The following is a 12460-nucleotide window of genomic DNA, read 5'->3' as shown; positions in this document are numbered from 1 at the left end:
CATTAAGATTTAATAAAATTGCCCTTGCTAGGTTTTCTACTTTCATGGAAACCATCATTCCCTTTTTAAATTTACATTTTTTCATTTTGAAAATAAAACGTCTATCCTGTGCCTGTCTCATTATTGCATTTTGGAGATACATAACTTGTCCATTTCACAGGCTCACAGTTGGGGAGGAATTTTGCCTCACGATGAATTGCACCTCAAGTCTCATTTATACATGATTTAGATGATATTAAGATGAGACTTTAGCCTTTAGAGTTAATGGAATAAATTAAGAATTTTGGGGCTACTGAGATGGAATGAATGTATTTTGCATGTGATAAGAACAGGGATTTGGGGGAACCAAGGGAAGAATGCCATGAGCTGAATTTTGGTGTCCTTCCAAAATGCATATATTGAAGCCCTAGCCTCTAATGCCACTGTATTTCATGATAAGATCTTTAGGAGGTATCCAGGTAAAAGGATGCCATAAGGATAGCATCTTCATTTCATACACTAGTATCCTTTAAGAAAAGAAAGAGATGCAGGGCATGGTGGCTCATGCCTGTAATCTCATCATTTTGGGAGGCCAAGGCAGGTGGATCACCTGATGTTGGGAGTTTGAGACCAGCCAGACCAACATGAAGAAGCCCTATCTCTACTAAAAACACAAAATTAGCTGGGCGTGTTGATGCATGCCAGTAATTTCAGCTACTCGGGAGGCTGAGGTAGAATTGCTTGAACCCGGGAGGCAGAGTTTGCTGTGAGCTGAGATTGTGCCATTGCACAAAAGCCTGGGTAACAAGAGTGAGACTCCATCTCAAAAGAAAAAATAAAAGAAAGATAAACCAGAGCTATCTCATTATCTACAAGTGAGGACACAGCCAGAAGGATGCTATCTGCAAGCCAGAAAGAGAGCCCATACCAGAAACCGAAACCTGCTGGACCTTGATTTTGGACATTCAGCCTCCAGAAGTGTGAGCGATACATTTCCGTTGTGTACTTCACCCAGTCTACGGTATTTATTATGGCAGCCCAAGCTGACTTGGTGCCAGGAGTTTTTCAAGGGAAAGAGACTTTTAAGAATGAATTTTCTGAATTGGTTCTGAAGTATCTGGAACTGGCTCTTTAATCTGATTGGATTTAAAGATGCCAATGACTCTATTTCCAGCAGCAAAGAATCTAATGGTCTATGGTGTGATCTGACCATAGGAATATGCAGAATATTACCACTGGATATTCCTAATCAACTGCTTATAAGAAGTATGGATCTGAGTACTGTGTATATACATTTGAACATTTTTGGCAAACTAATGAATATAATGAGATTGGCTGGCAGCTCCTAACTCACTGTACAAAGTGAGAAAATAAAAGGATGAGCTCAGGGATCCAAATTCCAAGCTCAAGGGCTGCATAAATGACATGAAAGATTCTGGATGTGCTATGAAGTTGAGCCTTTCTCCTGTAGCCATAAGGCTGAGATTGTTAAAATCAGGTGCAGAATACCACTCTGCAACTGGCTGAATCAATATGCAAATTGAGCTCCCAGCCTCTTGAAGTGTTTATCTTAATAGTGAGGGCACTGATTGGTAAGGAATGGGATCCTGAAAGTCAGGATGGGAACAACCCTGTGGAAGACCCTGGTGTGGATGGGCACGATGGGCCAGTACATTGTAATGATTCTTTTTTGCCAGTAGAGGAGCCTTCTCCATTTTCAGTGCTTCAGTGGGAACAACCTCCCCACTGCAATGATAGTCTCCTCACCCCTCCACCCTTGTCTGAGGGGCTTGACCTTACATTGCCTGAAAAAACTACAATAACCTCCTCAGAGGCAGTTGCTATGCAAGGTAATGCTATTTCTTTCAAGAGCCACTCCACCTCCCCTCTTTTCTTCCAGACCTACAACTAGACCCAAGTCCCAGTAATCCCCTAAAGGTGACATACAAAGTATGACCCAGGAGAAGGTGCACTACACTCCACAAGCACTCGAGTTTTCTAATTTACACAAGCCTAATTCCAGGGAATATATATGTGAATGGGTACTAAGAGTATGGATTAAGAGTGAAGAGAAGGTAAATGCTGGATCAGGCTGAATTTATGGATGTGGTCTCCCTAAGCAGAGATTGTATTAGGAAATTAGGAAGGGTTTTAGTAATTTGTTTGAAAGGATGACTGAAACATGAACTTAAAAGTGGCCTAATGTGAGCAACCTAGAAATGATAAACTGGCTTTTGGAGGCTTCTGTAGGTGAACCACAGCATCGATCTTCAGAATTTTGGAGCAGAACCCAGTCATTCACTGCAGATAACTATTTTTCTTTCGAGAATCAGCCATTGGCCTACTATTGGATCTCAGAAGAGACTGAATGCTTACCCATTGGTCACCATATTATGCGGCTTGAGCTGCCCGTCATTAACTGGATGATATCTGGCTCACGAAGCCACAGAGTTGGGTGCGCACAGCAGTACTCCACAATCCAATGAATAAGTCATCAGGCCTTGGCAAGCCCTGAAGGCACCAATAGGTGACTTAAACCAGTGGCCCACATTCCCATGGACCCTGCTCCAGCTACCAGGCCTTCCCCCTCCTGGCATGTTCTTATGGCTCCTGCCAAGTTCACTGTCATCAGTTGTCAGGGAAAGAGAGTCTCTGACCTGGTGTGCAGACGATTCTGATGTTGTCGAGTGAAGTGTTCTGTGTATGTTTATTAAGTCAGATTGGTCTAGAGTGTTGTTCAACCCTTCTGTTTTCTTATTGATCCCCTGTCTCACTGACCTACCACTACTGAAAATTGAATTTTTAAAGTCTTTTTATATTATTTTGTTAATATCCATTTCTAACAGCAATTCTGTCAAGGTTTGCTTCATATAGTTGAGTGCTCTAATGTTAGCTGCCTATATATTTATAATTATCATATCTTCCTGGTGAATTGACCCTTTTATGATTACATCATGTCCTACTTTGTGTCTTCTGACCATTTTTAACTTAAAGTCAATTTTGTATAATGTAAGTATGACTTCCCTGCTCCCTTTTGGCTACCATTTGTCTAGAACATCTTTTCCTATTTTTTTACTGTCAGCCTTATATCACAAAAGGAATCTCCTGTAGATAACATGTAGTTGGATCTTGTTTTTTAATCCATTCAGCCACTCTGTCTTTTGATTAGGGAGTTTAATCCATTTACATTTGATATAATTACTAACAGGGAAGAACTTACCATTGGCATTTTGTTACTGTTTTTTGCATGTCTTATAGTTATTTCATCCCTTTTTATTTTTTAACACTTCTAATTTTTTATTTTTCATTTGAGGTTATTGTATCTCATTTCAGCTTTTCCTCTCTAGTTGCTTTCATTTGTGTTTCATTAATGTTTTTCCGTGTGTGTGTGTGTGTGTGTGTTGGCATGCTTTGATTCATTTATCATTTTATTTTATGCACGTTCTATAGTTATTTTCTTTGGGGTTACCATGGATCAAACATAAAGTATCTAATAGTTACACAATTTATTTTAAATTGATAACAACTTAACATCAGTTACATACAAAAACTACTCCTTTACATATCTTCCTGCTTCTTGTCCCCATGTATGTACCATATATTGTTATGTCAGTGTCTCTGTGGTAGAAAGAGGTCTGGTATTTCCTATTCTTCCATCTTACTGATATTTTGCAAGTTTGTTTCTTTTTCTTTAAATGGACAAATATGCCTTTTAGTTATTACTTTCTATTATGTATAAGTCACATACTGAAGAGATGGTCATAATTTAACTTTATGCAATTTTATAGGTGGCTGGTATGCGTCAAGCTCATTGGAAAGTTCTGGGGATTCCAAGAAATGAAAAATACAGATCTGACATTATGTAACAGGATGGGATGATGAATAAGAAGGAAAAATAATTGAAATCCAGTGTAAGGATTTCAATAATGAAAGTCAGTACACAGCACAGCCTGAAAGGTTGTTTCTCTCAGATAGTGGAGTGAGATAGTATATCGCAAGGTACTGTATGCTGGGTTGAATTTTAGGAAGTGGACTGAATTTTGTAAGCACACACAAAAAACACCATTTTGAACTGAAGAGCTCCTAAAATACAACTGGTAAACAAAACACTTGGTTTAGACGTTATCAGTGTTACACTAAGAAAGATTTTCTGTATCTCTCCATCTGTCCAAGCAGTATAACTAAATTTAAACATTTAGCCATTCTGCATGTATGTAACTGCATTTTACCCAGTGACTAAAGGAATTATCTACAGAGAACAGAGGGAGGCAAAATCACCAATGTAGGTGAAAAATTTTCCATGTGTTATTTGCAAATCTTCCCAATGTAGCACTTGGTAAATTCTGTTTTGTGAGGTTTTAATAAAACATTTTTTATTTGTTTGCTTCATGAAGATAAACACATTGTAATTCTTTTTGATTAGTGATTATTAAACTCCCTGATCCTCTTATTTAAAGAATGCAAATATGTTTTTACCAAATATAGAAGTTAATTTTATGAGGTCAAATATGGTAGGTCATACTTTTAATTGTTGAGTAAATCTCACTTGTTAAGTGTAGTGATCAGGATTTTTCAAACAGCTCTCCATATGAATTTTTGAAATGTGGCAAGGGAATTCTAAACTAATTCTTGGGACTAGTGATGTGTAAGATTGTACAATGTTACTGTGTGATTAAATACGTGTGTAAAAATTTATTAAGTCATAAAAAATGTACAGTATGTGTGTTAGTTTCCTCAACCTCACAAGAGATACTTATTTTTCAGGATTGTTCTGATGACAGGGAGACAGTAGATGGGAAGCTCATTTAAGAAGTGCAGAGTTTAATCTCACACAACAGAGTATACTTTTCATTATGATTAAATGTGCATTGGAAGATGCATTTGAAGATACCAATATACTTGCAGCTAAATATTATCTTTTCTCTCAAGTGAGATATTCTTAAGTCCATATCTGGTCATGGTGACAATAACCTTGACGTCATCTGGGCTCTGTTAAGGCCGACTCCACACTTGATCTCATGCCCTAGCATTGTTTGATCACCAGGCTCTTTTGTCCAAGGCTCCCGACAACACCCTTACTTTACTGTGATTCCTCATTCCCAGGCCATTAGGGGAATCATCTCAATCTTCTTACAGATTTTAGTCCTGGGATCTCTAATATAACCTACACATTTTTTTATGGATTTAAATTTATCTTCCCCAAAATTCGTATGTTGAAGCTATGTGTATTAGTGTTGAAATGTTTAGCTTGTAAGAAGACCTATTTTGATGTTGAAGGACTCTGCAAAAAAAACATAGCCAATGTCATTCTGCCACAATTTTCACTATCTTTTAGGTGTTTGTGACCTGTTTGCTGTGAAAATCTTAAATTCCCTTTGGACAGATCTTCCTGGTGAACTGACCCTTTTAGCCTTGCTAATTAGTATCATTAATGAAGCAATAGAGCTTTGACCATCTCCTAGGAGTCTGACCACCCATCAGGGAGCTACTCAAGGGAAACCACACGGTAACAGGATTCCCTGGTGACTCCATTGCAGAATAAATTTTAAGATGCTATTCTTTGAAATATGACTCAATTACTGGCCTATGCCACTTTATGAATGTAGACCTCATTTTTTTTTTTTAAGTTTTGCCTTTCTTTAAAAGCATAGGATGATGTGAGGGCAAGCTGGCTGTGACATCTATCACCCCATCGATCACCAGGGTTGATTAACCTGATCTGGCTGGTTAGGTGGGTATCTGCTCTGGGTGTGGTGGCTCACCCCTGTAATCCCAGCACTGCAGGAGGCCAAGGTGGGCAGATCACTTGAGATCAGAAGTTTGAGACCAGCTCAGCCAACATGGTGAAACCCTGTCTCTCTAAAAATACAAAAAAATTAGCTGGACATGCTTGCTTGAACCCAGGAGCCAGAGGTTGCTGGGAGGCGAAATCGTGCCATTGCATTCCAACCTGGGCAACAGAGCAAGACTCTGTCTCAAAAAAATCATAGAACTTTTTTTCCAATTAATTTGAGTCACTGAGTTTTCAATGACAGCCACTGATATTATTATATTTCCCTAATACATTTTTCTCTTTAAAGTTATAATGGTATTTATTTCAATAAAAAAGAAAAGATAAAGCAAATGCTTATTAAAATTATTGTCGTCGAACAAGGGCTAGGCGTTAAAACGATGCTGATAAAAATATCATTCTTATTATAGAAAAAATTTGTAATATTTTTGAAATACTGTGATCAGTTTTAATTTCCTTAAGATGTAAACATTCAATTAGTTAAAATATCAAAGTTGCTATTTTTGGAGTCCTGAAAGAAACATCATAATGAGTAAGTAAATTATGTTTAATAAAACTATATAGGTACTTTCAAATTTAGTCAATATCATTTCTGTATTGTTACTATTGTGTTACCATGCTTTACAATCTTGCAAGTTGTAATGCATGGTACATTTTTATAAGGATAGCACAAATGTAAGGCAAAGGGTCTTGATTTTCTGTCCTTTCTGTTTTAAGCCGCTTCCCAGACCAGGTACCCAGGCCATAGGGACAATTGGGACTGTAATAGTTAGCCAGCTTGGTGATCTTCAAACTTTGCTCCGCAAAGCTCCAGGCTTCAAGAAGAGTGGCCGAATTTGCACTGGAAAATCAAGTGGACCTAAGAAACCTCAGGCTTTTTTTATGCCCAAGTCAATGTGTACTGCTCAGCATTTATACATTTTTCATATTTGACTTCTACACAGCATTTAGATGAAACAAAGCATCACATAGCTGAATAAATAAATAAAATTCCCTAGGCAATTTGATCTTTTTCTTAGAAGTTGGAAAACTGTTTTAACTTGGAAACTTGTTTCCACATACATAAAAATGTTTTCATCATGAAGAGAGAAGGTCACAAACTCAATCCCTCAGGCACTGGGAAGCAAAATAAACAAGTTGAAGGTGTAATGTGTCCTGGATAAGAACCTGCTATCCATTAATTGAAAGGGAGTGTCTTGCCAGAGTGAAAATTTAAACAACACGTGTCCACAGGTCAGATCTGGTACTGGGTTTGCTGACCTTTCCTGTAGAGGATTCTTGAATATGCAGGACAAAATAATGTCTTAAAAACGTCATTTATGAAACTCTATGCATGCTCTTTATAAAATGAGATGTTTACATTGCTGACTTTCGTGTACACAGAGCCTTGAATCTTTAGTGTCATCTGATGGCCTTCAGGCAAATGGTTGGGCACAGGAGACCCTGCTGGACCTGGCTGGTACACTGGGGCAATGTGATATGTACAGGAGGACCTGGGGGCTCCAGAATGTTACAGAGAGCCAAGAGTTTGCGTGGAACAAATGTGACTTACAGAGGAGCCAAGCAGAAGAGACACTGATTCAGAAGGGCTCAGGCAAAGAATCAAAGGCACGGCAGCTGTGGGAAGGGTGCTGAGCAGTCGTGAGCACAAGCGTGAGGCGAGCGTAGATAGTCTAGGCAGAGGGAGATGTTTAAACTGAATCATTTAAAAACTATGTAGTGTCGGCCGGGCGCGGTGGCTCACGCCTGTAATCCCAGCACTTTGGGAGGCTGAGGCGGGTGGATCACGAGGTCAAGAGATCGAGACCATCCCGGTCAATATGGTGAAACCCCGTCTCTACTAAAAATACAAAAAAAAAAAAAAAAAAAAAAAAAAAAATTAGTTGGGCATGGTGGCGCGTGCCTGTAATCCCAGCTACTCAGGAGGCTGAGGCAGGAGAATTGCTTGAACCCAGGAGGCGGAGGTTGCGGTGAGCCGAGATCGCGCCATTGCACTCCAGCCTGGGTAACAAGAGCGAAACTCCGTCTCAAACAAAACAAAACAAGCAAACAAAAAAAACAGACATGTAGTGTCAACTTTACAATCCTAGCACGTGCTTGTTTAAGGATATTATTCCCATTCAAAAGGAGTCAGGATAAGATATGTCCACAAAATCCTCTGGTAGTATGACGAACATTTGGAATTTTATATTACCATGCAGGGATAAATTGTAACCCCTATAGGTCCTTGGTTAGAATGGACCCCCATAACAAAAGGCAGATTAACAAGAGAAAAACAAACAAATGTATTACATGTATGTTTCATATATGCATGGAAGGCACTCAGGGAAGGAGTAGCTCTCCAAGGGGAGGCTTTGAGCTCCAGATTATTTAGCACTTTCAACAGAGAACAGTATAATTTTAGAGAAGTGACAAGAAAAAGGAAGAGGACTTTGAATCTCTGCAGATGGCAATTCAGGGGGAAGGCAAATAAATGGTGAAAGCCAACTCAGTAAAGCTTGTTCACATGAATCTCTCTGTTACTGTCTCCAGGCTGAAAGTCTAACGATATTTCCAGTGGGCAAACTTTGTTCTCACTGGTAGAAAGAGAGAGTACGTTATCTTTTGTCTTTGTAGATTTAAGTCCTGCTTTTAGGCAAATAGTGGGAGAAATAAGAGCTTTTCTGAATCTTATGGGGAAGCTATCCTGCTGAACCATGATTGTCTTCAGCTCAACAAACCTTCATATTTGGGGGCAGCATATTCTGATTTCCAACAATTGCAACTATGCAGATTATACACATCCTCCACTTCATATTTATAACAAAATTGGCAGTTACTAAAACTTGAGCCAGATTCATCTATTCAGATTTGAGGTTTACTTGTCCTAGAATGGGCAAAATATTTTTGTATCCTCTTATTGAGGTTTTCTTTGTAGCAGTAATAGCTTTCACTTCCATACTGATAATTTATTTTTTTCAAAAACTCATGTTACATCTCATTTTCATATCATTTCACCCTCGAGGAAAAATTAGCGGTGTATCATTGGAAAGGAGAAGGGTACTGAACCTCAGATTATTTAAGCAAATGATTTGGCAAGTAAGTAACGCAGACAACGTTGAAGCCTCCTGATTCGCTGCCTGACGCCTGCCGTCTTGTGGCTGTCCACTTTCAGAGTCTTCATCAAGTTGTACGTTGTTTCTGCCTGTCTCCATGGATTCCAGGACTTCATATTAATGTATTTCACAAATAGATTAAATCAATCTGTTTATCTATCAATATATAAAATGAGAGAAGTGCTTCCCCAAGGTTTGCAAACAATATTACCTGGCCCCGTAGCTCTCCTCATCCTCACCTTCCTTTTGATCAGCTGTCTTGTGCTTTTTACATCTGCATTTAGAACTTCTCTTATCCTCATGCCTGGAAGCTAAAACTTCCGGCAGGTCAGAAGGAAGCAGTGAAGGAAGTGACCTGGCCTGAGTGTTCCGGACTCCAGCTCCTGCCTGAGCACCATGCGCCCAGGCTCACACTGGGTCAGCTTTCTGAGTCAGCTGCATAAAATAATAAGCACATCAAAAGGAGGCTGCTCTTGGGGAATTTGGAAGGTGCATATTTGAGGAGAGTGAGGAGAAATGAGGTGAAAGCTTGATGTAAGTGAGCTGGGCTGAATTTTTGAAATGGTAAAATCTAGTCACTGAAAGGCCTGCACCTTCATAAATAAAACTTTAGGAAAGGAAGAAAAAAATTTGAATGTGTAGGGACATGAATATTTATACCCACCTATATATCTTTTGTTGGCTTATTTTGTGCACATGGGAAAGTTTAACAACTTTGTACATAATTTCAAGTACTTTATCCAGTTTTCACATTTGAAGGAGGAGAAAGATTTTGCAAAATAGGGTATTATTCAGTTTTTTTGGAAGGCGTTTTATGTCTCTTTAAACATCTCATTTTTTTTTCTAATTCACTATGTTTGCAGTACTTTTCTGGTAATATATTCATGAATTTTTGGAATTTTTTCTCCTCAAGTGAAAAATAAATCATTGAATAGACTTTTTTATAGTATATTATCAAACTTACATAATTAAAAATAAATACACACAGAAATGTCCAAAAAAAAATCTAGCTAAATGGATTGATTGGCTAAAGACAATCTTATCACGTGAAGCAAAATCACTTAAAGGATTGACATAATTGGCTAAATATTAATTTAAGAATCTTAAAATCAACTTAGACATTTGATGCCCACGTAAATTATCAAAATGTATGTCAATGAGACTGGAGTTATTTCAATTTAAAACAAATCGATTTTGGAATGTTCCTCAGGGATGAACAGAAAAGTCTAAAATTCATGACAGCTTTGTGAACAAGCGGAGTAGGTATAAGTGGTCAAACTTGGTGTAATATCGGCAATAATGTTATGGGCTCCTTGGGGTGTCACTTTTCTGGCTGGAAAACTTTGCGTCTTGTGGCACCTTTGCCCAAGTTTTGCTTGGGCCCACTGGGCTTGTTCCACGCACTCGGCCTGGCAGGCTGTGCTTGACTCAGGCTACCAGCCTGGATCTCACCCCTGCCAGGGCAACTCAGGCATGAAGTGGTGATGGGTGTGTGAGTGAGCACGGGGTTCAGACACACCGACTGCTGCAGTGGGGAGGGTGGCATCAGGTGTTGGCATGGACACCAGCTCTCTGTGAGGCTGTAGCTGGACCAGATGCACTTCAAGCAGCTCCCACAACTGGCACTGTGGAACGCGGTGGCACCTGAAAGCTTGGAGATGCCAGGAACAGCGGGGCCCCAAAGACTGTGTCACAGCCCTGGCCCAGGGAGCTCCCAGGTCTGGGAACACTGAAGGGCCACAGCTCTTCCCTCCTTCTCTTCACCTGCATGATAAGCAAGGGGCATGTTTCTGCCCTGTTGGTGTCACAGCTCTTTTAGCCCTGCCATTTGATGGATCCTGAGTTCTTGTCCTGCTACCAGGAAGAATGAGGTGTGTAAACAAGTGGAGGGGGGCAAGACAAAGAAGAGCTTTATTGATTGATAGGACAGCTCAGAGGAAAGCCACATGGGGTAGCTCCTTTCCGCAGGCAAGATGTCCCAGTGAGTGCTCAGCTCTTAACAGAGAAGGTGGCTCCTCTCTGTTAGGCAATTCATCCTGATGAGTGCTCAGCTCTCAGCAGAGAAGGTGGCTCCTCTCTGCTAGGCAGTTCATCCTGATGAGTGCTCAGCTCTCAACAGAGAAGGTGGCTCCTCTCTGCTAGGCAATTCATCCTGATGAGTGCTCAGCTCTCAACAGAGAAGGTGGCTCCTCTCTGCTAGGCAATTCATCCTGATGAGTGCTCAGCTCTCAGCAGAGAAGGTGGCTCCTCTCTGCTAGGCAATTCATCCTGATGAGTGCTCAGCTCTCAACAGAGAAGGTGGCTCCTCTCTGCTAGGCAATTCATCCTGATGAGTGCTCAGCTCTCAGCAGACAGGTTGTCCCAACAAGTGTTCTGTTATCAGCAGAGAGGGTAGGTCCTGTCTGCATCTGGTGATCCCAACGCCTGCTCAGCTTTGGCTGAGCCCAGGGCTTTTATGGGCCTCAGGGAAAGAAAATGTGCGTGATTGGTCCATGGGAGGCCATGGGTAGGCCCAGAAAAGGCACCACAAGTTCCCACTCTGGTCAGCGGGACTGACAGCCTGGCCCCCAGCCGTTAGGCCCTCCCTGCCCTGAAGGCAGGGCCTCACTGGGGACTTGCGCCTGTCAACTTAGGAGACTGTCTGCCTCCTGCTGCTGTTCATGGAGCCCAGGCTGTAGGTGAGGGGCACCTGCAGGCCAGCAAGGAGCTGCCCTCAACCCCACTCCAGCTTCCCGCCTATGCTTGTTGGTGCCCAAAGTCTTTAGGGGGCCAAGTGGGCAAGGGGCTGGTGTGTCAGCATTGCCTTGAGCATGTGCACACCTGGGAGGGCTTTGACAACCCCTGGGCTTGGCCTCGACTTTGCTCTGAGATTGGAGTGGGTGCTGACATCAGGGAGAAGCCAGGCAACAGGAGCGGGCCCTTTCTAGCCTGTAAAAGCAGGGGCAAGGGGGGCTTTCTGGGCCCCCAGAGATGCCTGGATTCACAGCCATGGTTTGGGTAGCTGCAGCTGTGCTGATGAGAGTCGGGGGAGGTCTCCCGCCTACTCCTGGGCCTAGGAGCACAGGGATGTCTGGATCCACAGCCATGCATTGGGTGACTGTAGCAGCACCTGAGGAGCCCCTGCCCAAATTTGAAAGGACAGAGCTCCCACTTTTTCCTGGCTCCCACCAGTCCACGGATCATGCAGTCCTGTCCGTGTCTCTCTTCTGCAGCCGCTGTGATGGCAGCTGCTGCTCCAGACAGTCTGCTGCTGTCATCAATAATAATAATAAATGTTAAGAGTGCATGAAAACACCTCAATAATCCCAAGGACTACAGAAATGCTCTTAAAAGTAGCCTCTTTCTAAAGCGACACAGGTGAAAGTTACAAGGTGCAAGAGCATCTTGGGAAAACACCTGGCGGCCATCCCTGTTCCCTACGTATGTGTCTTAGCTGATCACAGAGCTGCACCCTTAAGAGCCACATTTCCCAGTAACAGCGTGGCCAGATGTGATCTTATAATGAGAGAATGGAACGTGAATGGACATGATGTGTCCAACTTCCATTTTCTGCCTGGCAGGAGTTTGGACATGAGGGCAGCACTGAACTCTCTCA

General features: G+C 41.5%; 1 protein-coding gene across 7 annotated transcripts in view; it reads left to right on the top strand.

The window, feature by feature from the left end:
* The window catches only part of SNTG1 (syntrophin gamma 1), a 924527-nt gene that overhangs the window by 460577 nt on the left and 451490 nt on the right, over positions 1-12460 (top strand). The window lies entirely within an intron of this gene.

Source organism: Callithrix jacchus, chromosome 16 (assembly GCF_049354715.1).
Source record: "Callithrix jacchus isolate 240 chromosome 16, calJac240_pri, whole genome shotgun sequence".
NCBI lineage: Eukaryota > Metazoa > Chordata > Mammalia > Primates > Cebidae > Callithrix > Callithrix jacchus.
The sequence above is the reverse complement of the archived record's forward strand: the minus strand, read 5'-3'. Positions and strand labels throughout refer to the sequence as shown.